The sequence below is a fragment of the Lolium perenne genome, chromosome 4, assembly GCF_019359855.2.
Source record: "Lolium perenne isolate Kyuss_39 chromosome 4, Kyuss_2.0, whole genome shotgun sequence".
NCBI lineage: Eukaryota > Viridiplantae > Streptophyta > Magnoliopsida > Poales > Poaceae > Lolium > Lolium perenne.
This window is the reverse complement of record NC_067247.2, coordinates 1796829-1822732: the sequence shown is the minus strand read 5'-3', so window position 1 is coordinate 1822732 and position 25904 is coordinate 1796829. Positions and strand designations below refer to the sequence as shown.

The window sequence follows — 25904 nt, the reverse complement described above, 5'->3', positions numbered from 1 at the left end:
GATACCACCGAAGAGATTCAAGCCAACTCCTACTGACGCTGCCAAGTATGACGGTCAGCAAGAGCCAAGGTCTTGGATAGACGATTATCTACAAACTGTGATCTTACACAAGGGAAACCAAGTAGCAGCAATGCAATGTCTACAGCTTTACTTGAAAGATTCGGCACGAGCATGGCTGAGAGGTCTGCAGAAGGGATCCATTAGGTCCTGGGAGGACTTGGTCGACACTTTTGTCAAAAATTTCCAGGCAACATACAAGAGGCCCGTTGGAATTGAAGAGTTGCGCCAGTGCCATCAGAAGCCAAAGGAATCAATGCGCGCGTACATTGGATGTTTCACTAAACTTCTGAATGCTGCCGAAGATGTCTCCGTTGATAGGGCAATTGATGCCTTCAGTGATGGCATCCGACGAGAATCCTACATCGAAGAACTCGGTCGGAAGAAGCCAAAGACTATTACCAAGCTTATGGAAATTGCCAATAATTGGGCTGATGGAGAAGATCACGTGCGGAAGCCACGCCCGCGCAGTGACGACGAAGAAGATGACCAGAAGCACGATTCAGGTCATCGACGTGACCCCTGCAAAAAGAGAAGAGACCGTGGGTACGAAACCTTCGGTGACACATACATTGTAGCTGCAGGATACTCCAATCGACGTGACGATTGGTACTATGATCAGCGAAACGACAGACGTGACGATCGTCGGGATGGTAACTGCATCAGTTCTGGAGGAAATCGAGGCAATTATAGGGAACATCCACCACGGGTCCTGGAGTTATCGTTTGCCGAGCAGTTAAATGCTCCTTGTTCCATACACGCATATATCGACCCGAAGGATAACGCCAAAAAATCGAGTCATCTGCTCAGATACCGTCGACAGTTTCTTGATCTTTAGAAGTTTTATGAGTCGAATAAAGAGCAGGCGCAGCACTCGAGCCCACCACCGCCACCTCAGCATTAGGTTCAGCAAGTTCAAACTCGCGCTTCCAACGAAGCTTTTCCTCCTCCTCGGGGACAGATGAGCATGATCCACAGGACCGGTGTCTCTAGAAGGGAGATGAAGAAGCTTACGTAAGAAATTAATCTTGCGGAAGGCACCATGGCCAATGTGGGGCCCTGAACTTACTAGTCCAAGACTCTTGTTATTTATCCAATTTCACGATCCCAAGATCATACCATCGTGAACACATAACAGAACTGATACCAGATTACATCATCCATTACATTACTGAATTTAAAGTATTATGGAAGTCTTACATCATAAGCCATAAAGGCAGCAGTTCAACAAATAGCAGCGGAAACAACTTGACTCCAAAAGCGGTGGAAACCCAAGTCACGCCTTAACCCTACAGGCGACTGACTGAGAGAGAGTCCTAGTTCGCGTCTTCAGCGTCGTACTCTTCTTCTTCGTAGTACTCCTCTTCACAGTCAGACCAAGTAAATAGCCAGGACAACAATGCTAATGAGTACTTTTGAATGTACTCGCAAACCATCTTAGAGAGAAATAAAGGATATGCAAAACTTGGCAGTAGCATGGAGCAGGCACTAATCTAGGCTACAAGGAGTGAGAGATAAATCCTCTCGGGAGTATGACATCTCTATATCTTTGTTGAAAAGCCTTTTCAAAACTAATTTCTTTTGAAGACTAAAGGTAAGGGTGACCCATTTTTATTTCCAGCCATCAGGATGACCCAAAACAACTTGTACAACTCCCCCCCGTAACTCCCAGGTACATTATCCACCAGACCTCTCAGGTACATTTCCAAAACCCTTTGGAAAACTCTTTTGTAAAAACAAAACCTTCCTTTAATGCCAAGCAGCAGCCTTTCCCACGTCCATAACCACGGACACGGCTATTCAAATAGATTTACACTCTGCAGAGTTTGTACACTTTCCCCACAAGATTCCATAAATCCGTTGGGATCATCCCTGGTTCACCAAGCGCCAAAACGCGAGGCTCGGATAACCGACCGCAGTTTTTCGCTTGCTCACCTTAGCCTAAGACATGCCGCCTAGAATTGTACCTCCCAACACCAGAGTCCGAGAATGTCCAGGAGTAGCAAGGTCCCCAGCTAACTCGACCCTCCAGAAGGCCATGACCAATTGCGGGGAATATTTCAATGGGAGCTCATAGGTTGTACCCCTGCCATCGATACGCAATGGAAAGGCATCCCCAGTTCGTCGAGAAGGCCATGGTCGATAAGTGTACATGCTCGGACTGCCCCTTACACTTGCAGGACCCAAACTAAGGAGAGACAAACTACTACGCTACGCCCCGTCGCACTTAAGGGTAATGTGGTTGTACTGGCTAGGTCCGGTTAGGTACTCAGTCACCAAAGTTTTTCAAAAACAATTTTCTCCACTTGCCTCCAGCAATATTCTTCCCAAAACCTTTTTAACTTTTCATAAACTCACACTTGGGCAGGGCTACCCTATTCCAAGGTTTTCAAAAAAATTCTTTTATGTAAAACTTTTTCTCAAAACTTTTTCAAAAGGGCTCCCAACCTATAGTCCATATTTTCGTGAAGATTGGATACAAGAAGAATAAGGTGCTAAGCACCATATCTCTAACAAGTGTTTGATCAGTAGGTATCCCGTAAGGGTGGAATAATAAAACACCGAGTGGCAGGACCACTCACATAAATAAATAAAAGACATGCAATTTTTAAAACTGGTAGTAATGCAAGAGTAAGACAATAGGATAAGATATGCATTAAGAGGTGGCTTGCCTTGATCAGCAAAGTGTCCCTGGTCTTCCTCTTCAAATCCCCCAAAGTCACCTCCTCCTTCGTTTCTGGCGGCTTTCGAATCTAGCGTCGCGAAATAAAAAGAAACATACAGCAACACCAAATCAACAAGCCATTCCAGAACATTCCACACAAAAATTTGATAAAATCACAGAGTGTAAAGATTTACTTCATGCAGCCACAGGAATTGCATTTACTAAATTAGGATTTTTCAAACAATAGTTATGATTTTTATAAAACCAGAAATGACTTAGGGACCAATTAATTGGTCTAAATCTTTCTGTGATCCACAAAAACACATGCAGCACCTCTACTGGAAGCTATTAACATGTGGAACACACATGCACTGGAATCACACACAAATAAGTTTTCAAACAAAATTAAAGATTTAAACAAAACAGAAACTAGGTCAATCCAATCCCCAAGCAGACAAGCATTAGAGTACATCATACCAGAAACAACCATGCCACTGGATAGGTACTATCAAATGTTAACTACCAAAACTGGTTTGGCATTTTTCTGAGTTTTAAAATAATTTACAAAATTAAAATACTAAAAAGGTACATTTGTTTACTTGTAAAATGCTCAGAAATAAATACTTCGTACAAAAATATTTCCCTGGACCCAAATGTACCCTTACATGCTACCTAACAGATGCACTTGGATTTGCTACCAAACTCTTTATATTTTTCAAATTAAAAATCAAAGAATGGCTCACTGGACAGTATTTGATTTGTTAACCAAACAAGATCCAGGAAGCTCCTGCATGTGAGACCTATGCCAAAAGAAAGATATTTACTTCTACTGCATAACAAAATTGACCTTATGCAAAAAGGATTCACACAAATTACACACTAAATAAAATACAGAAACAGCAACATTTCAGAGGTATATTTATCAGCACAATACTATATTGGAAAAGTACATGCATACAATTTTAGGTGGTTAGTAATTTTATCAGGAGTATCTAGGATTTTGAATCACCAAATTTGGGCACTCGAGGAATTGACAGAATTTCAAAACCTGGGGTAGTTTATACTGGATGATTAAAATTAGAAATGAAAAAGGAGAAGAGGGATGGGCCTAGTCCCTTGACTGGGCAGATCCGGCCCAACTCCACGGCGTCCGCGCGGGAGAGCGCTGATTCAAAACAGGGGGCGGGCCACGCCATGCCATCGCGTGGGCCCCGACGTTTGGCGCATGCAGCCGTTGGATTAAATCCAACGGTGCATGCATCGTCTTCCCCGAAACGATGATGGAGAAGGCACCAGAAACCCTAGAAAATGGCAGGGGGGTCGCGTGCTCACCACATGGCACAGAATCTGGTGAGACCAGGAACGTTGGATGCGGAAGAGAAGGGGCTTTAGAGTGGTGGGCTTGGTGGAGAAAACAGCAACGGTCTGAGCGGCGGCTGTCGTCGGCGCCCTTCCCTGCTCTTCACGAACACGCCGCCGTTGGGCCAACCTAGGAAGCAAGGTGGGGCGAATTACATACAGAGGAGGCAGGGGCTTACAAGGAAACGGAGAGGGAGAGAAACGGTGGAGCGGTTGCAACGTCAACCTTCACCGAAGCTGCCGGCAGTCAAGCTCAAGCGCGAGCTGCAGGGAGGAGCTGAGCTCCTCTCCGCTCTGGAGATGGTTTGGTGGAGGGTGGGAAGTGTGGTGGCAAAGGGAGATGAAATTGAAAGGACGAGATGTCGCCTAGAGGGGGGGTGAATAGGCGTTTTAAAAACTCTTACGGATTTGGCTTGTAAGAATGCGGAATTAAACTAACGTTTATTTTACAAGCACAAATCCTAAATATGCTAGGCTCACCTAAGTGCAACAACAACAACTAGAGCTAAGCAAGATAGGCACAAGATATATGTAGCACAAGTGATAGCAAGATATATGTACTTCAAGCACGATGGCTATCACAAGGAAAGTAAGCTCGGGTATAGAAATAACCAAGGCACGCGGAGATGAGGATGTATTCCCGTGTTCCCTTCCTTTGCTAGAAGGTACGTCACGTTTGGAGGGGTGGAGGTCCCACGAAGGATTCCCCAACGCCACGAAGGCTCACCCTATTCTCTGAGCCAAACCCACAAAGGATAATGGCCCTTTCCTTATGGTTAGCTTTTCCTCCACTCCGGAGATGGCAAGCTCCAAAGCCACTTCACAAGCTCCACGAAGGAGAAGCCCGGGCCTCTTCACAATCTTCCTTGAAGAGATCACCGGAGCACCAACCGCCAAGCCAACTAGGAGGTCTCCCTCCAAGAGTAACAAGCTCACGGTCTCTCAGTCGAACTAATCGTGGTGGAGAGCTCAACACTATGCAATGATGCAAAGCAAGAACACTAGAGGTGTTCAAATCCTTCACACTCAAATCCCACCAAAGCAACAAATGCTAGGATGAGATTAGAGAGGAAGAACAAAGAGGAAATCAACAAATGACTCCAAGATCTAGATCCAAAGGGTTCCCCTCACTTAGAGGAGAAATGGATTGGTGGGGATTGTAGATCTAGATCTCCTCTCTTAGATCCCTCAAGAATGAGCAAGAATCATGGGGGAAATCAAGAGATATGGCAAGTTCTTCAAAGACAACAATGGAGGAGAGAGAGTGGAAGAACTTATCCAGCCCAAGGTGGAAGAAGGCCTATTTATAGTCCAAGCCGAAATCTAACCGTTGGGGAAGGTCCAGCTCAGCAAACCGTCGAGGAGGCCGATCAACCGGGCCTGGGGCCGGACCATCCGGCGCAGGGGCCGGTCAGACCGGGCCACAGACCGGACCATCCGGTCCAAACCGGACCGGGCGCTAGGCCATGACCGGGGCGGATCGGAGACATACAGAACATGCCCCCGGATGGCACTGGTCCAGGGGCCGGTCGGCGCCGGGCCAGCCGGCGCCACGGCCGGTCCAACCGGACCACAGACCGGCCAGGGGCTAAACATCTTTTCTTCATTTTAAACAGAAAATGCTCCCAAACTTTGATTGACATGAAACCAATTTTGTTGGAAAGATAACGACAAATAGAACCCAAAAAAAAACGGTGATATTTTTAGATGATTCTAGAGAGGGAGTCTCCCACCGTCAAGAAACGGTGAAGACGTCCAAACTCGAAAACGCAATAGAAGATGCATGCGAATTCCGTTTTTGATGAACTTGGGCTTGTTGTAAAGCTAGCAACAAGCTCAAGAACCTCACACCGAGAAACACCAAGAAGCAATAGGGATATGCAAGTATGCAAAGGGTTGAGCTCCCTAAGACGATGTGATCAAGTTACCCAACCGAAAGCCCCTCTTGATGGTGCGGCTATCTATCCTATAATCCGGTCTCCCAACAACCACCTTGAGAGCGGTAAAAGGAAAACCTAGCAAGGTCATACCTTTGCCTTGCGCATCCCGCTTGATCTTGACGATAACTCTTCAAGCTCCACTCAAGCCGGAATGCCTCACTTGATCATCGTTACTTCGTGAAGACTCACAAATGCTCCCCCATACACCATGATGGGAAAGCTCCATTGATGCACATCTTCACATGTCCATTATCACCAAATGGACGGCAAGCTTCAAGCATATGATCCTCTTGAGATTCTCAACTTGAACTTGCCCAACTCAACCTTGATGACGATCACCACTTGATGTCATCCTCTCATGGGCTATATGAAATCTCCCTTTTGATGCATGCCCATGGAAAGATACCTAACCCACATAGACAACACATGGACACATATATGATGGGTTAGTTCATAAAGCATAATTGACAAGGCTTACCATACCACATGACTTCACGTGGTACATTCTTCATGCTTCATGTGTTGACCAAACTTGAATCTATTCTTCACTCTTTGTATCGGTCAACCTTGTATCTTCTCATGCTCTAACATACTATCTTGAGGTGTATAAAGAATTCTTCATTTGTTTGCATGCTCTAAATCTTAGTCAACCATAGCTCAACTTATGAGACTATCATGACACCGACTTAGAGCCATAACTTGAATTCTTTACCTGGAATCAAGCACTCAAGATCTTGATCATCCATTGCTTATCACATAAGCTAGAGCATGGCTAATATTGAGTTCCACATAGGAACTCCATCTTTATTTCTTCTTCTTGATCATATCACATATATGTCTTCAAATCGATGATCTTGATGCCAATACTCAAGGTATATATTTATCTTCATGGCATCCATACTTGAATCCAACCCATGGACTACAAGTAGTACCTATGGAATATTCCTTCATATAAACTCAATGAAAACATTAGTCCATAGGGGTTGTCAATAATTACCAAAACCACACATAGGGGCAATATACCCTTACAGAAAGGAGGGGGCCTGGGCCGTTTTATAGGGCAACGCGCGGCGCACGGTGCACCGGGTCCTGGTGAGGAAGGAAGGGTGGGCGGCAGCGCTGGATTGGGCGAGCTGGGCAGTGTCGCTGCGTGTCTGCGAGGCCGTGCCATGATTTGGAGTGATGCGCGCATCGCGGTGCAGCACAACGGCCAGGTGAAGGAGAGGTCACGTCCCCCTGCGTGCTATTCGAGGAAATGCAGGCGGCGAGCGGGGCCGTGTGTAGTGCCAGGAGGAAGTGAGCAACAGCATCCCACTCGCAGCTGAGCTAGGGCTTCCTCTCCTGCTCACTGCACACGCCGAAGGGCACAGGGAAAGGTCGTGGGGTTGCCACCGTGGTCGTGCCCGTGGCGACGTGGATGGTGACCACAGGTGGTTGGCGTGGAGTTGTTAGAGGTGGGGTGCGAAAAGAGGAGTTGGCTGAGGAGAGGTGCACGGCGTGGTCGACAGAGGGGGTCCGGGGGTGGCTTGTCAGCTGCCGGGAGAGAGAGGGGAGAGAGATTTCCCATATCTCTCCGTGGGTTCCCGAGGGAGAAGAGAGGGGACAAGAGAGAGATCTAGGCAGGGTAGGAGGGACAAGGAAGGTGGTGTAGGGCGTGTGTAGGCTGCCTGGTTTGTCTTGGTCTGGGTGGAGGCATCCCCAAGGGTTGCATGCACTCACACATGCCCCCGGCCATCCTCCTCTCTCCATTTTTCTCACCTAGCTCGTGGCATGAAAGGCCATGCACACATGTGCAAGATGAGTAGAAGGAGTGAGGTACATGAGAGGAAAAGGAAATATTGGAAAAAGAAAAGAGAGAGAGAGAGAGAGAGAGAGAAGAAAGAAAGGGGTAAGGGCATGGTCTACTTGACCATTCCTTGATTTGTGCACAATTTCAGATTTTTGGCATGAGTAGCCTCCTTTGATTTTTGGCAAGACAAGGGCAATTATGAGATGAGGTCAATAGCACAAGGCTAAGGAAATTTTCAAAATAATGTTTGGTTAAGAAATGAGAAAGAAAAGACAAAAACAAGATGAGTAGAAATGTGATCTTAAAGGATCCAAACCAAGCACTAGGAGTATTTCTAGTCCTAGGGTTTAGTGAAAATTTAAATCTCACAAGCCAATAAAGCGAAAAGTTAAAATACTCCAAGGGTTTTGGGACCTAAGGGTTGGTGCCAAAGTGAAATTGTAAAAAAGAAGTTTGCACACACAACATGGCAAGGTAAGCAATCAGACAAGCATTGATAAAAACAAGATAGAAAAAAAATTGTTGGCCCTAAATTTTGCATTACCAACACAAGCAAAGTTGTAAAAAGTTGGGTTGTTACAAACCTCCCCCACCTTAAAATGAATCTCATCCTCGAGATTCAGTGGCTAAGAACTGAAAAGTGCGGGGAAGTCCTTTCAAAGTTGATCCTCTCGTTCCCAAGTGGCTTCCTCCTCTGAGTGATTACTCCACTGGACCTTGCAAAACTTGATCTTTCTTCTTCGTGTGAGACGAACAACTTCTTACAGAAGAGAAGGGGTACTTCATGATAGGTCAAGTCGGTGTTGAGGTCGAGAGTGCGATAATCGATGTTCTTGAATACCTCAGGCTTGTCGGGCACTTGGAGACATCTTCGAAGTAGAGAGATATGGAAAACATCGTGGAAGTCTGCTAATTCGGTAGGCAGTTCCAACTGATACGATACTTCACCTCGTCGGGCGAGAACCTTGAAGGGCCCAATATATGTGGGGGCAAGCTTTCCTTTGACGTGGAACCTCTGCATTCCCTTGAGTGGAGTGACACGAAGATAGGCATGATCTCTAACATTAAAGGTCAGTTCACGATGCTTGGAATCAGCATAAACTCTTCTGGTGGTATTGAGCGGCTTTGAGGCGATCACGAATCAATTGAACTTGCTCTTCGGCTTCACGGAGATGGTCAGGTCAAAAAACTTGACTATCTCCAGTCTCAGACCAGTTGAGAGGGGTTCGGCAACGGCGACCATATAAGGCTTCGAAGGGGGCCATCTGCAGACTGGCTTGGTAGCTGTTGTTGTAAGAGAACTCCGCGAAGGGTAGGCAGTCTTCTCACTTTGCTCCATAGGCAAGGGCACAAGCACGAAGCATGTCTTCGAGGATCTGATTCACTCTCTCGGTTTGGCCTCCGGTTTGCGGATGATAGGCGGTGCTAAAATACAACCTAGTTCCTAAAGCTTCATGCAGGCTTTCCCAAAATTTTGAGGTGAACTGGGTACCACGGTCAGACACGATCCTCTTAGGAACTCCGTGAAGACTCATGATTCGGGACATGAAGTGCTATTTTTATTTCCGTCTACTACTTTATTTCATTATGGAGAAGTCTCCATTTGACTCCCTATTTGGGATTACTACCACTGTTACGGTAGTAGATGAACCACCGCATGCTCAATTGGATCCTTTTAAAATACTTTTGAAAATTGTTGAACGTATTATGAATAACTGCTATTTAGGAGATGGAACTGTCCATCCGGGTGATCATTTACTCTTTATACATGAATTATGCGAGTTGTTCAAGTGTGCAAGTATTTCAATGGACCAAGTTAAGAGGAAGTTATTCTCTTTATCACTTAAGGGAAGAGCCGCGAAATGGTATAAGATGCTGAAGAATGGCCGATCTATTGGATGGGAGAAAATTGTACCTCTCTTTTATTTTAAATTCTATCCTCCAAGTGAGATTCATAAAGATCGGCATTAAATATATAATTTCTAGCCTCAAGATGGAGAGAGTATTTCCCAAGCGTGGGGGAGATTGAAGTCACTAATGCTCAAATGTCCCATTCATGAGCTCCCTAGTAATATTGTTATTAATAACTTCTATGCAAGGCTTTCTCTTCATGATAAGGATTTATTGGATGCTTCTTGTTCCGGATCATTTACATGTATGAAAGAAGAAGCTAAATGGGATCTTCTCGACCGCATTCAGGAAAATACTGAATGATGGGAGAATGATAAAGGAAGAAAGTCAGGTATAAATTATGATTATGAATGCATTGAATCTTTTATGAGAACAGATGACTTTCATAATACTAGTGTTGTTTATGGTCTTGATTCTCAAATTCTTGCAAATTGTTTTAAGGCCTTTGCCTCTTATCTTGATGTTCCCAAAAAGGAGTGGAACAAGTACCATGCACCTTATAAAGATATTGTTAATTGTGTTCATGCTAGAAATATTGAAGTTTGTACTATTGATCGTGTTTTGCCTGAACCTTATATTGAGAAAGTACCTTTCCCTGCCAAGGTAAAGAAACATTCTATTATAACTAGTGTGGTTAATAAAAGTACAAAGAAAGCTATAGAACTTGATGAACAAATAACTATTGAACCTGCAGTAGCAATAGTAAAGGACCTTGTTACTGAAAATGTAGAAGACATACACATTATCTTTTGTGAAGATGCTTTTAATATTGTTTCACATCCTAGTAAATCAAAGAAAACTAGTGTTCATGTGCTTTCTGATAGAATAGGTGATCATTGCTATTATGGTTTATGTGATATCGGTGCAAGTTCAAGTGCTATTCCTTATGAGCTTTACAGGGAAATCATGCATGAAATTGGTTCTTATGAACTTGAAGAAAACTTACGAAATTCTATGCTTGTCCAACATGTTCAAGTTAATTAAGTTCAAGATAAGATGTGATTGAAATTTCTAAATATGTGAAACACATCTGCATGAGTGTTACCCATAAATCTCTATACAAAAGAATCATGGATGACACCATACTTCCAATTTCATTAAAAACCCACTCGACCAAAGATCTTTACTATTAAATTGAAATAGGTGGCTGCCTGGTGTCACACCTGGGCTAGTTTTTATTTGAGCCCAACGTCTGAATTGTGGTGATAATGATAATAGGCCCCGTATGAAGGCTGAAAAGTTTCCTACGGTCCAACTATATTAACCAAAGGCAGCAACATGGAAAGTAATAATAAGAAAAGGAAAGGAGAATTCCACGCAGTACGACAAGCCAATCGGACCGGACAGAAAACAAAAAAAAATGAAAGAGGAGTTTGCATCGGTCAAGAAATTTTATATGAACACCACGTGGAGCACTACAATTTGGTATGTTTGTTTCTACAGTGTATACTACGGAATACAAAAGATGGGACATAGATTTCCCCAAAAAAAATGGGACATAGATCGAGACGATCGATACACGCTCTATTAGACAGATCGATCAAGCTGCATGTAGCTAGCATCAAACATAATCATTAACTTGGTGTCTTACGCTCTAGCGCAATCAAACCTGCTGGCTGCTCCATGGTTTGTAAGTGTGGGTCTAACCGATTTTACCAAAATTTATATGCTAATTAGGGCATGTGCAATGGTTGATAAGACTGTCTTATCTTAACCCTGCCACGTAATCTAGATATAACAATAAAACATGATGTACAATGAGTTGTTTTTTAGTCTTATCTTTAGTAACGAGACATCCTAAATTTGTGCTGAGAGAGATTGTGCTAAGAGATGATCTCTTAGCTAAGAGAAGGCAAAGTCTTTTTTTATCTTTCTCTTTCCTCCACATCAGCGTTTATCCTACGTGGCACTGCTAAGATATCACCATTGTACATGCCCTTAGACGATTTGGCATTCTCCGTGAGATAAAAAAAAATGTTCCGCATTTCAAGGGCACAAGCGAACAAACAAAGCAGTTCATAAATTGACGTAAAATTTAAATTTTAATAACACTAATGATAATGATTTAGATTGTAGTAACATTATTATATAAGACTTGTGATTTCGTGTACACATAATATGGCATTATGACAAGTTTGCATAAATGACCACGATCATCAAGGCCGTTTTGTGCTGGGCTCACAATTTTTTGTCCATCTCTATATCGAGAATTCAGTCGTCACATGACACAACGCCACGTGTCTAATCTGCCATTGATTACTAGGGAATGAATATCGATACAGTGACTAGCCCTGACCCGAAATAATCTTATCGCCACTAAAAATGAGATCAAATATTTAAATATTTTATTTTCATGAGAATTATTTATTACTTGTTGGCCCATTGCAACGCACGGGCATTCTGCTAGTAGATGATAATGCTCTAAGAGCTTTCCAAACTATAAGAGACTTGATACTACAAGATGAAAGCAAAACCTAAACTAAGATGGTGAACTAAAACGATATGATAAACTAAAAAGCATAAAAGACTTGATATAACCCCCAAGCTTGAGTGTTGGTGTAGATATTATTTCTTCTTCTTCTCCTGAGGCTTCGGGTCATTTTGGTCTTGGAGATCTTGAATTATTCCCATCATGAGCTTATAAGCTTGATGAAGTTGCACATAACTCCTTGCCAGGTCTTCCCACAGCTTCCCTCTGATCATCTCCCTGCTGGGCTTCCACTCCGGTGTTGATCCTCTCATCCTTTTGGGAATGTGATGATCCCACTCTCCTGGACGATCCTTAGCTAGGACCTTCACGATTTCCCTGCGACGGAGATTGATGACAAGATGTTTGGAAGATAAAGTGTTTAGGGACTCCTCCACCAGTCCTTATGCGAGCGGCGAGCTTCATCTTTTGAGGAGGTGGTACAACTCTTGCAGCAGCGACTGGTATAACAGGTACCGGGAGCTTCCCCTTCTCTTCAGTGTTGGTGACGAGCTTGTTCTCCTCTTCCTCTTCTTCTTCTTCATCCTCCTCCTCTTCTTCTTCTTCTTCTTCTTCTTCTTGCTCCTCCTCTTCTTCTTCTTCATCTTCGAAGGGGTCCCTCCTCCTCGTCCTCTGATGAGGGGGCTCCTCGGCAATTCCCACCATGAGAGGCTGAGGGTTGACGGAATCCTGCAGGTTAGCACGAGACATCGGATACTAAACGAACAGAAGGCGAGATTTCCCCAGTTTCGGGGCCCTCGATGAGGTAAAACCCTTACTCCTGCTTGTCTGATCATGATTTATAGATGAAAAAGGTTACAATGGGGCGGCCGATAGACTGCGCGGTGGTGATCTTGCCGAAAGGCAAGATTACTAGGGTATGGAGTATGCGAGGTTGTGTAGGTTCTATGGGTATCCCTCCGGCAGGCCCTCTCCTGGCCTTTATATAGGAGGCCAGGTCCCGAGAGTCCTGCACGAATTCGACTAGATTACAACAAGATCCAATCTATCTTTCCTTTTAACGATGTCTTCTTGCCTTGTTCATCAAGAATCCATCTCCTTCCATCTTTCCATCGTCGCAACCGACGTGTTGGTCCATCTTCGGTTGCAGAAATCCTTGTGGCCCCCCTGTTGCGCCAGAGGAGGTAGACTAATGTCGGTTACCTGAAGGGTAATGCCCACATCAGTAGCCCCCGAGTGACTGGCCGAAGCAAAGCTTCAGGCAGGGACTAAAGTTGTCATCGTCTGAATGACTTGATCAGTCGAAGAATGTTGAATCTTATGCTTGATGTGAATTTGAAATCATCTGATATCGGGTGCGCAACCAGCGCTCCCGATGGGAGTAGCTCCCAAGTCTATGGGCGGATGCTTGCAACCGTGCGTAGACTCAAGTTATACTACTCGAAGGATTTTCTGTTGATGTAGATGTTTTTGAATCTTCTCCTTCATCCGATGCCTTCTGAATGTATCGGGTCCTTGAGGAATATGGACTTCGAGAAAAGCCGAAGAGTTGAATGTACGTAAGGGATGAAAGTAACGAGCCCAGGTTTACTCGATAAAGCGAGACTGGTTAACTGCAGAAGCAAAACAGCATTACCCTACACAGGTTCAAGTCCCTTGGCTCGAACCTGGATTGCTAGAACCTTCGGGTCCGTTTCTTCTATCGATGAGGCTTCCTCCTTTTTATCGGGTGCGCGGCCAGCGCTCCCGATGGGAGTAGCCCTGGAGCCTGTGGATGACTACGAAGTAGTCATGTAAAGGCTATAAATGGTTGGGTCAAATATCGTAAGTTTCTTCGAGTTCCGATAATATTCGGGTGCTCCATCATGGAGGAGCCGATGATTTTGATGATGTCATCAGCGATGTGGCAACCGCTGCGGCGAGATTGACGGGACGTGCCCTAGTGGGCCCGCCCCACGTTTGCGTAGTCAGTTTGGAAATGACCGGACCTTGCACGTCAATTGAGGCAATTCCTCGATCCTCGTGTGTAGTGGGGGTAATTGGCCGCCGGTTTATCTCTCCTTGTGACACGTGTAGAGCCAGATTTTCGTCCATTTTTTAGCGGTGTGGATCTGATGGCCCAAATCCAAAGTATTTTTTCCTTTATAAAAGGAATCCAGGGTTTGATTCGTTTCATTCGTGCCCTTCTACTCATCTCCTCCCTTGCCTCTAGCCTTCCATTGCTACCGCGCCCAAGTCCTGAAACCTCGAAGAAGTCCTCGAGCGTCATGGGCAAGAAGAGGAACACCGCATCTTCTGGCGCCGCCGCGAGCGCCACCGGCTCGAAGGCGACCGCTGCCGCGCCGAAAACTGCCGCCGCTAGGGATGCCCAATGTGATTGGACAGCATCCACCATCACTAAGCGTAACGAGAAGAAGACGAGAAGTCTAGGTACAGATTCCCACGTTCCCAGGTTCAGATTCCCGTCCTAATCTATGTACATCAGTTATAGTCTATCAATAAAGTACAACTTCATACAAGTATTACTCCCTTCTTTAGGACACACCCGAAGTCACTCGGGGGGCTCCTGGAGTTTGTTTTCGACTGCCACGTCTACTCCCATCGGGAGCGCTGTCCTACAAAAAAAAAACATCGTTTACACGATAAATGAAATAAAACCTTCCGAATTATCAACACAGCAAGCATACCCGAATACACGGGAACTACAGCCGACAAGTCGTGAATACAAAAATATACGGCTCCGCGCGACACATCGTACTCACGATAAAAGCGCCACGAGTCCATCAAGCTAGCAGCACACTGGATCACTCGGGGGGCTGCCACCAATACAAAATAAAATTACGGCTCTGCACGATACATCGTCTCCATGATAAAAACGCTACAAGTCCGTCGAGCCTGTAGCGCACCCGAATATTCGGAGGCTACCGCCGACGAAATTTACATAAAACAACGACTCATGCCAGAAGATCGTCCTCACGATATTTGAGTTACGAGTCCGTCGCGCATATAGTTCTCTCGATGACTTGGGGGGCTACTGCCGATACAATTCAAAAATAAATACGGCTCCGCATGATGCATCACTGCCACGAGTCCGTCGAGCTTGCAACGTGATCTGATCACTCATAAGTTGTTGCCGACACCATACAAACTAAAACACAGCTCTGCGTCGAAACATCGTTTTTCACGATACCTGAGCCACGAGTTCGTCGAGCTTATGGCCCACCCAAGTACTCGGGGGCTGCCGCCGTCGCTTATGGCTCTAACACATGGATGAGGGGGATAAGGAGGGATTCACTAAGCTCATATCGAGAACCATGGGTAAAACCATTAATAGCAAATAGTCAATATGTGGCTTGCAGAAGATTAGCTGCTGGGGTTATTTAGAGATGCGATGACCGATGGCTTTCTGGGCGCATCTTATTATGGAGCTCTCCCCACACATAGCTTGGCAAAGATATAGTTCATTCTTATCATAAGTAATAGCAATACTAGTGGTGGAACCTACACTCCTTGAGAACCCCTCAACCATACCACAAACACACTCTCAACACTCTCTAGCTCTTGGTTACATTAGTTTATTTCTTTGTTCTTATTTACTTTAGCTATCAACGCAAACAACTTTTTATATACTTTATCTTGAAATTATAATAACTTACAAGTACCCCTTAGATAATAGTAACAAGGGTCATTTAGACCCTAACCAGTAGCTCCTCGTGGTTCGATACTCTTATTTCGAAACTAGCTACAATCGATATGTGTTCTTGCAGTTATCAAGCTATTTTCTGGCGCCGTTGCCGGGGAGCTCAACGCTTTTGGTCTTTGTCTTTAGTTATTAATTTATCATTGTTGTACTAAAATTATTTACTAGCTTCAAGTTATTACTGTTTATATTTATCTTGTTGCTTTTACTTATTTTAAAAGAACAAAAAAAATTATAAAACCAAAACTAAAAAAAACATTTTCTACCAATCATGTCTTCCGAGATTGCTTTTGAACAGATGAAGCTCGCAATGGAGGAGACGAAACCTAGAACTATGGGATACTTCTGGACGAGGGAAAAGGTATTAAAAGAATGGGTGAGTTGGTTGAAGGACTATTCATCTACATTATGTACCTCATACAATTTTAGTTGTGAACTATGCGGATCCAAAGATCATATTAACTACCAATGCAAGAACATCGATGATACCATATTAGCCTATTATAATGGAGCTGGTAAATGCTTTGCTCATGGAGATATTCATGAACGAGTACTTTACACCGGTTGTTTTGAGCTTCTATTTCGCATAAGTAAATTAAATATAGAAGATGAAGTCCTCGATAAGATCAATGGAATGACATATATATTGTACTATTATTGTGGTGATAACTTTAGTGATGATGCATCAGTGTTTACTTTTCCTAATCGGACCTCGACACCCGTGGAAGAGACTAATCTTTTGCAGGAATCATGGAAGGAACCCCAAGATGAAGAGGATGTTCACCGCAACGAACATACTACTGTCACTGGTATGGATTTGTTAATCTTGTATGATTCATTAGATGGATGTGCAAAATCATTTTTTAAGTCATATCCTGAGACTTGTGAAAAATGTATGGCAGTTGGGCACTTTAGTTTTCAGTGTTCCATTATTCTTGAAGAATCCTTTGTGTTTCACACTAGAGATGAAGTCATAGAATATTTGGTTTATAAAGGTGTCCATGATCTACTCTTAAAGAATCCATCCTAAGAAAGAGTAGTGATAGTATGCTTCATATGAAACTTATTGAATTGTTACCAATGTTACAAACTTATTTTCTAGAACTTCTTACTGATAATGCACTTGTGATAAAGAGTAAGGAACAATGCAAACTTGTAGTTCCCGAAAATAACCATTTGCAGGATTCACAAGATAAAGAGGAGGAACACCAAGAAGATGAGGTTGACAACGAGTTGCACAGTACAAATTCTATTATTGTTGATGATGCATCTCTCTTTAGTGATGATTTTTGTAATGATAAAATTGAACATAATTTATATGTGGAGGCCTTATGCATAGATACTCATGAGGAGAGCATTACTAATGATGAACTAGAGATAGAACATTGCTATGAATCTTTCGATGCTAATATGCAGGAACAAATTTCTCAAGCGAAAGAAGAATACTATGAAGTGTTCCCCTACAATGGTAACCAAGGTAAAAGTTTGAAGATTATGTTCCAACCAATAACCCTCCCATTGCAGCTACATAAGAAGGCATGTTCACCACACTTGGTGCATCCACACTCGCTTGAAAGCGAGAACCTATTCATCTACAAGATGCCGATGCACCGCAAGCGGGTACGACTTCGAACGTACTCCACTATGAGATGCTTCAAACCTCATGAGGGTAAAATGCATAATTCTAGTTGATTCTTTAAAATAATAATGGAGCATCAAAATGTCACACCCCATTTTTCATAACTTGCATATTTTCAAATAACTTGAAAACTAGAGCCAACAAAAAAACTTTTATTTTGTACTTATGTGTGTGCTTCAGGTAGATGCTTGCATAAGCTAGTGTAAACATTCTTGTGGTGTGTTAATTTATGTGAGAACCCTAACAACAAAAGTTGAGCACCACCTTGAGTCATTAGGGTTTACCCCCTCTTGCTTAATGACACCACCCCTAAAATTGATCCCTGATTCCAAAACCCTAACCCTAGTTACTTACCACTCCAAGATAAGAGGGAACACTTTCCCCTCTTATTTCTCTTGGAGACACATCATCACCTAGGGTTGCACCTTAACACCACCACCACCTTTTTATTTTCCTTCTTGTAATTTTGCCAACACATGTGCATTTGCACTTTTCTTCAAAAATATGGCACATGCACTACGGCATGGCCCTCTCTTCTCATACCCCTGCCCCTTTTTCCTTCTCTCTCCCTTATCTCTCTTGGTTTGGCCGAGAGACAAAGATGGGGGGGCACTTCCCCCTCTCCTTTTCTTCTCCCCTCTCCCTCTCTTTTCTTCCCGGTTGGGCCGTGGACAACACCACCCCACCTCACTCCCCTGCCAAGCCCAACCCTAGCCCACTGCCCCCTCTCTCTTCTGGCCCATAGGCCACCGGCCACCCCTCTCCACCCAAACCCTAGCCCTCCCCAACGCACGCACGCACGCGGGCCGGCGCCATCATGGCGAGGACGCCTCGCGTCGCCTGCCATCAGCATCGCTTGACGCGCCTTCAGCCTCGACTGCCCGCACGTCTCCTCGACTCCCCCCCCCCGTCGCTGACGCCTGCCCTGGCCACCCGTTGGGCGACGTCACCGCCCCCTCCTCTACCCTGCCCCTCCCTCTCCTATTTAACCCACCCAAACGCCACCGTCGCCCCCCTTTAGCTCCCTCTCCCCACACTCACTCCACACCACTGTGACGCTGCCGAGCTGCTCGAGCAGCAGCTCGAGCCACTGCTGCTGCCCGGCCGCCGCGCAGACGCTCACCGCGGTCACCGCGTGGGTGACACGCAGGAGGTCACCGCCACGGCGCCATCGACGCTCCCCTCTCTCGTTCCATCGCCAGCACCACCTACTGCCGCCCCTAACCCTCTCCCCTTACCTCTGCCGCGCAGATCCGCAGCGAGGCGACGACGACGGCGATGCTCCGACGCTGCCCGTGTCGCGGGTAAAGCCGCGTGAGGAGGAGGAGACGTGTCCGGACGCCACCAGGACGACCACGAGCCGCACGCCTACGCCACCCACCCGCCTACACCGACCCACGCCGCCACTGGACGCTGGTAAGCCCCTAGCCGCCCCTTCTTCTTCCATGCCGGCGAGCGCCACACGCGCGTCGCGGACATCGCGGAAACGACGGCTCCAGGCCGTTAGATCTGCATCCGACGGATGCATGGGCCATGCAGGCCACGTCGGCGTGCACCGGCCTGGCCCGCCACGGGCCCCGGCCCCTTTCTTTTTTCTTTTCTTCGTTTTTTTTGCTGCCACCTGGAAAGCCCCACTGGGCCGGCCCATCACTGCCGCACTGGCACGGCCCAACGGCTTCCCGCCCAAACGATTCCGTTTGAAAAATTAAAATTGGCAAATAAAAATTGAAAAACACCAATGCACTGTTTTGCTAATAACATGAGTTTGGTAGATCCAATCGAGGTGATTCAAATTGCAGCAGAACCAGTATGAAAATATCTATCCAATGCCACTGGCCTTGCATTTTTAGGATTTGGGTAAGATTTTTGGTGTATTAAACATCATCTCTGTATTCTGGTTAGTATTTCTAATTCCTAAAATTGTAAGATTAATATTTTTGGATGAATCCAATTGTGTTAATCTTGTTTTGTTACTGTACATCTAGGAAAAATGCTATTATTCTCTGTTCATGAAATTTTGTCTTTGGTTATGAGTGTATGTGTGTCACATGCAATGATAGAATTAAAATCTATGTGTTTTATTCAAAACCTTGCCACCCCTTTTGTTTTAAAAATAGCCAAACCATGATTTGTTACTGTCACACAACACCCCTGCATTTTTTCATTTGTATTTTATTTTAACCTTGGTTCTTGAGTTATGTATTGATTGTATGCGTTGTTTACTTTGGCGACGCTAGACACGAACGAGGGAGAAGTTGAAGGGGAGGATTTTGGAGAAGGTTTTGAGGAGGACCAGGGACAAGCTAACCAAGGCAAGCCATCTACTGATCTCTGAAATGATGTCTCTTTGGATGTCATCTTGTTACTACTCTTAGCATCTTGGTTCTATGTTTGTTGATCTTGATATTGTGGTCATCTATGCTTGTTTTCAAGTATGGTACCCCTAGTGGATATACCTTGTCATGATCTTAGTAATTGTTTGGGTACATGGTATTATGGCCATGCTATCCTACATGGTTGACCTCTATGCTTAGCTTGAGCATGGTTCATCTCGGGACAATATTCACAACACACCCCTTGATGGTATAGTGGTAGTAGTATCATGAATCTTGGTGTATTCTCAAATTGAGATGAATGTGCCAATTCACTTGGTAATATTTGTGTTGGTTAATTCACACCTTTTCAATTGGATTGGTAAGATAGCACCACAAATCTGAAAGTATAATTCCTCTCTTGTTGTCATTATACATGCTTACTTTAAGCAAGTATGATCCTCTTTATGCCACTTACACTTACCCCTCAATGGCATGATGACCATCATCCCGGCCATATTGGAGTAGTAGTTCATCTCATGAAACTTTAGGTTGGGAAACCCTCAAGGTTTTACCTTGTTGTAAAATTTTTGATAAAACCTTGAGTAAGTCAAATTACTCAAGTGGATGTTTATGAAAGTGAAGGATCTTGATAAAAAGGATGAGAAAGAGAAAGTGGTTGTGTTTATGAAAACGTTGGCACCTAAGTATTCACCCATGCCAACTAACTGAGGGTCTTCTATCGTGGCGCTGGAGATACGCTCAAAAAGGAGGTATGCTGCCGGGGTGCCGGGAAGGGTTAAGCCCGCAGGGAAGGACTCATGCCAATGGAAACAGGCGAAAGGCTATGACTGATTATCCGAGACTCGCATACCTTCGTATGACGAACCGGGGACAATCCCGGCGGATTTATCGGTTCTTGTGGGGAAAGTGCGCACACTCTGCAGAGTTAAATCTATTCGAATAGCCGCGTCCGCGGTCATGGATGGTTGAAATGGTTGTTGCTTAGCACTGATGAGTTTTGATTTAGAAAAGCTTTACTTGGAAAAATGAAAAGTGTTGGATGTACCGGAAGGGTACGGGAGGACTTGTGTCGACCATATGGAGATGGTCGAGGAAAAATGGAACAAAGTTGGGTGACCTTTCCTAGTGTTTCATGTAGAGGGACTCTTCTTCAACAAAGATATATAGATGTCTTAATCTATCTTTTGAAGTATCTTCTTCAACAAAGATATAGAGATGTCATAGGACTTCCTTAGTGTTCCCATCAACTGAGATGCTGGAATGCTATATCCACAAGAGAAACAATTCTTCCTCTCTTGTCTCTTTTAGTTAGAACTATTCGCACCTTCTTGATGGTTTGCGAGTACAATTCTAAATGTACTCACGGCTTTGTCCCTGGCTATTAACTTGGCCAGACTATGAGGAGGACTATGAAGATGACGGAGGCTACCAAGACGACTATGCGATCTAGGACGTTCTCCAAGTCAGCTGCCTGTAGGTCTAAGGCATGACTTGGGCCCGACGCCGTTGATGTGTATCCGCTGCCGTGTTTGTGTGAACTTGCCCAAAGTGGCATTTATGTAAGACTGGGTCGTGTGACCCTTTTATTGTAAGACTTATTATTCGGTACTTGTAATGGATGTTGTAATCTGGATATTCAGTTCGGTTATGTGCTCACGGCACACTAATCATGGGATCGTGAGTTGAATGCATAACAGGGTATTTCGGACAGCTAGTCCGGGGTCCCCACACAAAACCTAGCTATATGGCTTTAAAGAAAGCGCTTCTCGGGAGGCAACCCGGAAGTTATTAGGTGTCTTTCTTAATTTTGTGTCTTCAGTATAGTTGCATTCATGTTGCATTGGCACTTTTATATATGCATGATTTCCTATTAGAGTTCGATTGGGACTATTTCAAAAGGTAGAATTGATCATTGATGAAATCATGTGTTGCATATCCTGGTTAAAAAATTTCCTACAGCATATATGCATGCGTTTTTGGATGCTGGACTAATTTTCAGGTCCTTGGTGAATTTTCGGAGAAGAATGAATCATTTTTGAGGCTCCAGGGAGTTTAACGGGCACCGGTATGGGCGCATCTACCCGTACCACCCGCCCGTACCAATCCTACGAAGCAATGAAGAAACCAATAATTTTTCCAGAGAAGTCGCTGTAAGTTTGGCGACTGTCAGTACGGCGGGACGCGGCCGTACCGCACGCCCGTACCGACTTTGCCACACGACGCACAGTTTCAAAGATATTTCCAGTAGGAATAGCTAGTGTCAGTACGGGTGCATATTCCCGTACCACCCGCCCGTACCACGAGGCGACAGAGTGCAATAAGGACAGGTATACCAAAAAAAACTCGATTTTTTTTACAAGCTAAGGTTAGTAGAGTACCTTCTTCATGTTCTATTGCATCTTGTTTTAATGCACTTACCTTCGAAACTTGTGACGCCCCGAAACCGGTACCATGAGGATTCCAGCGATCCCGCCGAAATCCGCATGATATCGATTCTGAGACGCCCTCCGACACGACGTGCGCGACGAATCACACACGTGATGCCAGAGGAATTATCACGAGTGGTTACATTACAACAGGTTTACAATAGAGCCCACAAGAAACATATATTACAACAACAACTACAACGAGTCAAGATACAAATATACAATACAATGATCCGAATCATACAGAAAGTCAAATACGTCCGAGTACGGACAAGATACAAATTGGACTAAGAGTCCTGAAGATAACCAGTGGTGTCTATAACCCTGCCCAGACCAAGCCGGAAGGGTAACCTTGCTAACGTCTTCATCTCGTACCTGTCGAAGTCGGGCCATCCGTTGCCGACAAAAGGGGGAGGAGACAAAAAGAAGAAAGGCGAGGGTAAGTACCATGGCACGTACTTGCGAGACAAGACCAGCTGTGCTCGCTGGTGGGCAATAAAAATTGCCCGGTTATATGTGGAGTTTAGCGGCAGCAAAGCTACTAACCAATAGAGACACGCGACAACATTCGTCTAACAGAGAAGGTGAGAGAGCGCATAAGCTAGCAGTTCTATACTATGCAAACATAATCCATCCGATGCATTCCCCCTTCACAAGGAAGAAGTACTAACAAGGGCACACACGCTATTGACAAGTTTTATTAGGTAACCATTGTAGTAATGCTAAATTACTATGCAAGTTATTAGCAAGTTATTAACAGCAACATAAAGGTGTAAGTTGTTCTATGATCGAGTTAAACAGCTCCAAGTCGTCCATAACCGCGGACACGGCTTATCGATAAGATGTACACCCTGAAGGGGTTGCCCAAATGTAACCATACGCATGCTCAACCCACTTACGACAGGTGGATGTCTCACAACAAGACCGTTCCCAGTTCAACAAGAAAGTCTAGGGGGCCACCCGACTAAGCTACACGTATCGAAGTTCGGCCGTACTCTGAAACGGACTCAGGGTTTGCGTTAATGGCTAGGCGTGCAAACCACACTCTTCACTAAACGTTCCACGGGGTACAGTACAGAATATAAACACCCGAAGGCAACAAGAAGTAAACACCCGAAGGCAACAGTATATAAACATGTATGCGCCAAATAAAACCAAGGTTGTGGCCCCCTTTTCAACTGACTTGAGAAAAGGTAATGGGTGAGGGGGGTCCCGATAATCGTCCCCACGTACGGGTAGAGCGCTCAATCTCGGAACAGATAACAAAAACTCGGGTCCTAGGGGACATTAGCGAGACAAAGATCCGATGCTTTCGTAAAGGGGCTCACAGATGCCACTGCTTACAATTTTAGTTGTTAACAATAAAGTAAAGCATGTGTATATCCAACAACTGATGTAGCATGTGATAACTTCCCAACAAACCCAACTGATATATAGAGATAACAGCAGATCCCTAAACATGCGCTACGACTCACAAGGCTCAACCAACAAGCAACGGCGATAGGTAGCGGATATTTAACACGGCTCATATGGTAACAGTGGAATAGGACACGTGACACAACAGAATCGCAATATATGGATAGCAGGAGATCAACGAGACGAAAAACTGTAAAATAGGTGAAGGAGGTGGGCTCGCTTGTGAAAAGCTGCAGGAGAACTTGTCGGAGAACTCGTCGTATCTCACATCATCACTTCGTGATCCTATCCGGGAAGAAGCAAATGCTGGAACAAACAATGAGTGCAAGTCTTACTACTACGGATAAAGAAGATCCAGCATGATCAAGATGATATGCATGACATGGCAGCGATGATGCAAGGCAACTTATCCAAATTAATCGGACTCGGAACCCCGGACAAACAAATTAAGGTTGGAGTTGCATTTCTACCGGCAAATTTAAGGGTTGATTAGCATGGCACGACAAGACAGGGGTGAGCTACTTCAATATTAAATGGATCGGGGAAACCTTAGTCGGTGTCCAAAATACTCCGGTGTGGCAATTAGGGTGAACATGCACGACATGATGCGAGATGCAAACATGCATATGGATGGCATATTCATGTTGAGCACATTTTTCTGATCAATTTTCATATAGAAAACATTTTCATTAGAATTACCAATTAAAAGATATTAACAGATTAGGTTTTTCATTAATTAAATTAGAAAACAGATTTATTTTAAAAGGGAAAGGACCCAGAAACCATTTTGGAAAACAGGGGAGGACTGCGGGTTACTTATGAAAAGGTGCAGGGGGTTATCATGCAAAGAGCAGACACAGGGACGCCGGGTTGAGAAAGATAAACATGCAGGGGGGTTTTTCGCAAAAGAAACTGGATCTGGATCAGAAGAACTTTTCTCACCCAGGAGAGATGTACCCCGCGTGCCAGGTGGGCCCAGTGTCGACGTGGAGGCCACGCTGGCAAACCATGTCCGCGCGCGAGCGGACGGTGATCACCGCGGGTCGGCGTCGAAGCTCACCGGCGTTGCAGAGGGCTCCCGGATGCGCGCGTGGGCGCGTTTGGCGTCTCTCATTGGCACGAACCAGAAGGAGGCGACGTCGTCGAAGGGGAACCACCGGAGGGTCGCCAGCATCGAGGGATCTGCGGTGGAAGACGTCGGTCACCACGGCACGGAGTCAAAACTGGACGGAAAGATGAGTATAAGGTGTCCAGGGGGTGCGCAGAATTGCCCTGAAGCTCAACCTGTGCTCAGAACGGGCAGATGATGACGACGGTCGCCGGTATTGACGGTTTTTCCCGCCGGAGTTGGAGAAGAAACGGCGAGCTCTTACTCGATTTAGCGAACCCCGCGTCGATTCCTTGGAGGTAGATGACGAGGGTGATGAGGCGCGTCGAACGGAGGTCTTGGATGGTCTCGGGGTGGTCGGGAACGTCGGGGCGCCGGCGAACTGGCGGTGGTGGTTCTCGGTAGCCAAAGAAAAATGAGACGAGATTAAGGAGAAGATGGCGGCGCGAGGGAGGAGATGGTCTAGGGTTTCCAGGAGGCGATGGGAGAGGCTTTAAAGGGGGGAAGGGAGCAGGTGGTGGTGCGGGACAGCGATGAGGGAGGACCACGGCTTCACGCCATTCTCGTGGAGGAGGAAGGCGACAAGGGGCGACGTGGAGGGGATTCTTTTCCTGGCGAAGGGGTACAGGCCGAAAGGAGCCAAGGTGGGCTGGGCCTTGCTGGGCTTGGTGGCCTGCTCCGGAAGAAGAGGGAGAGAGGCCAGGGGAGAAAGAGAGGACCCGGGAAGGGTGAGGGTTTTTCTCCTTTTGAAACTTTTCGCTTTTTCTTTTCAAAACTGATTTTACACACTGTTTTGAATTTGAAACTAAGGTGAGAATGAGACTCAAAGTAGTTTTTCAAATAGTTAATTTATTTGTAATCAAATCAAAACACATTTTTAATCCAAAATTAATTGTTGAAAAGGCTTAATTATAAAATAGGGAATAAAAGAGAGGGGTTAGGGTTTATTATAAACCATATGAGAAGGAGAGAAAAGGGTTTTATTTAAAGGAAAGACAAGGGAGGGTTTTATAAAATAATAATTTTATTTAATAAAAACATGGATGATATGATGCTTATGTCATGGTGATGCACAAAAGAAAAAGGCGAAAACAAATCTAATAGAGGGTATATCCGGGGCCGTTACAAAA

General features: G+C 45.0%; 1 long non-coding RNA gene across 1 annotated transcript; it reads right to left on the bottom strand.

The window, feature by feature from the left end:
* Window positions 1-22433: 22433 nt before the first annotated feature.
* Window positions 22434-25210, bottom strand: LOC139830794 (uncharacterized). Its single transcript, XR_011744268.1, has 3 exons — window positions 24951-25210; window positions 24609-24848; window positions 22434-23972 (listed from the first exon to the last, which is right to left on the bottom strand). It is a non-coding gene; the product is annotated as an uncharacterized lncRNA (long non-coding RNA).
* Window positions 25211-25904: the final 694 nt, after the last annotated feature.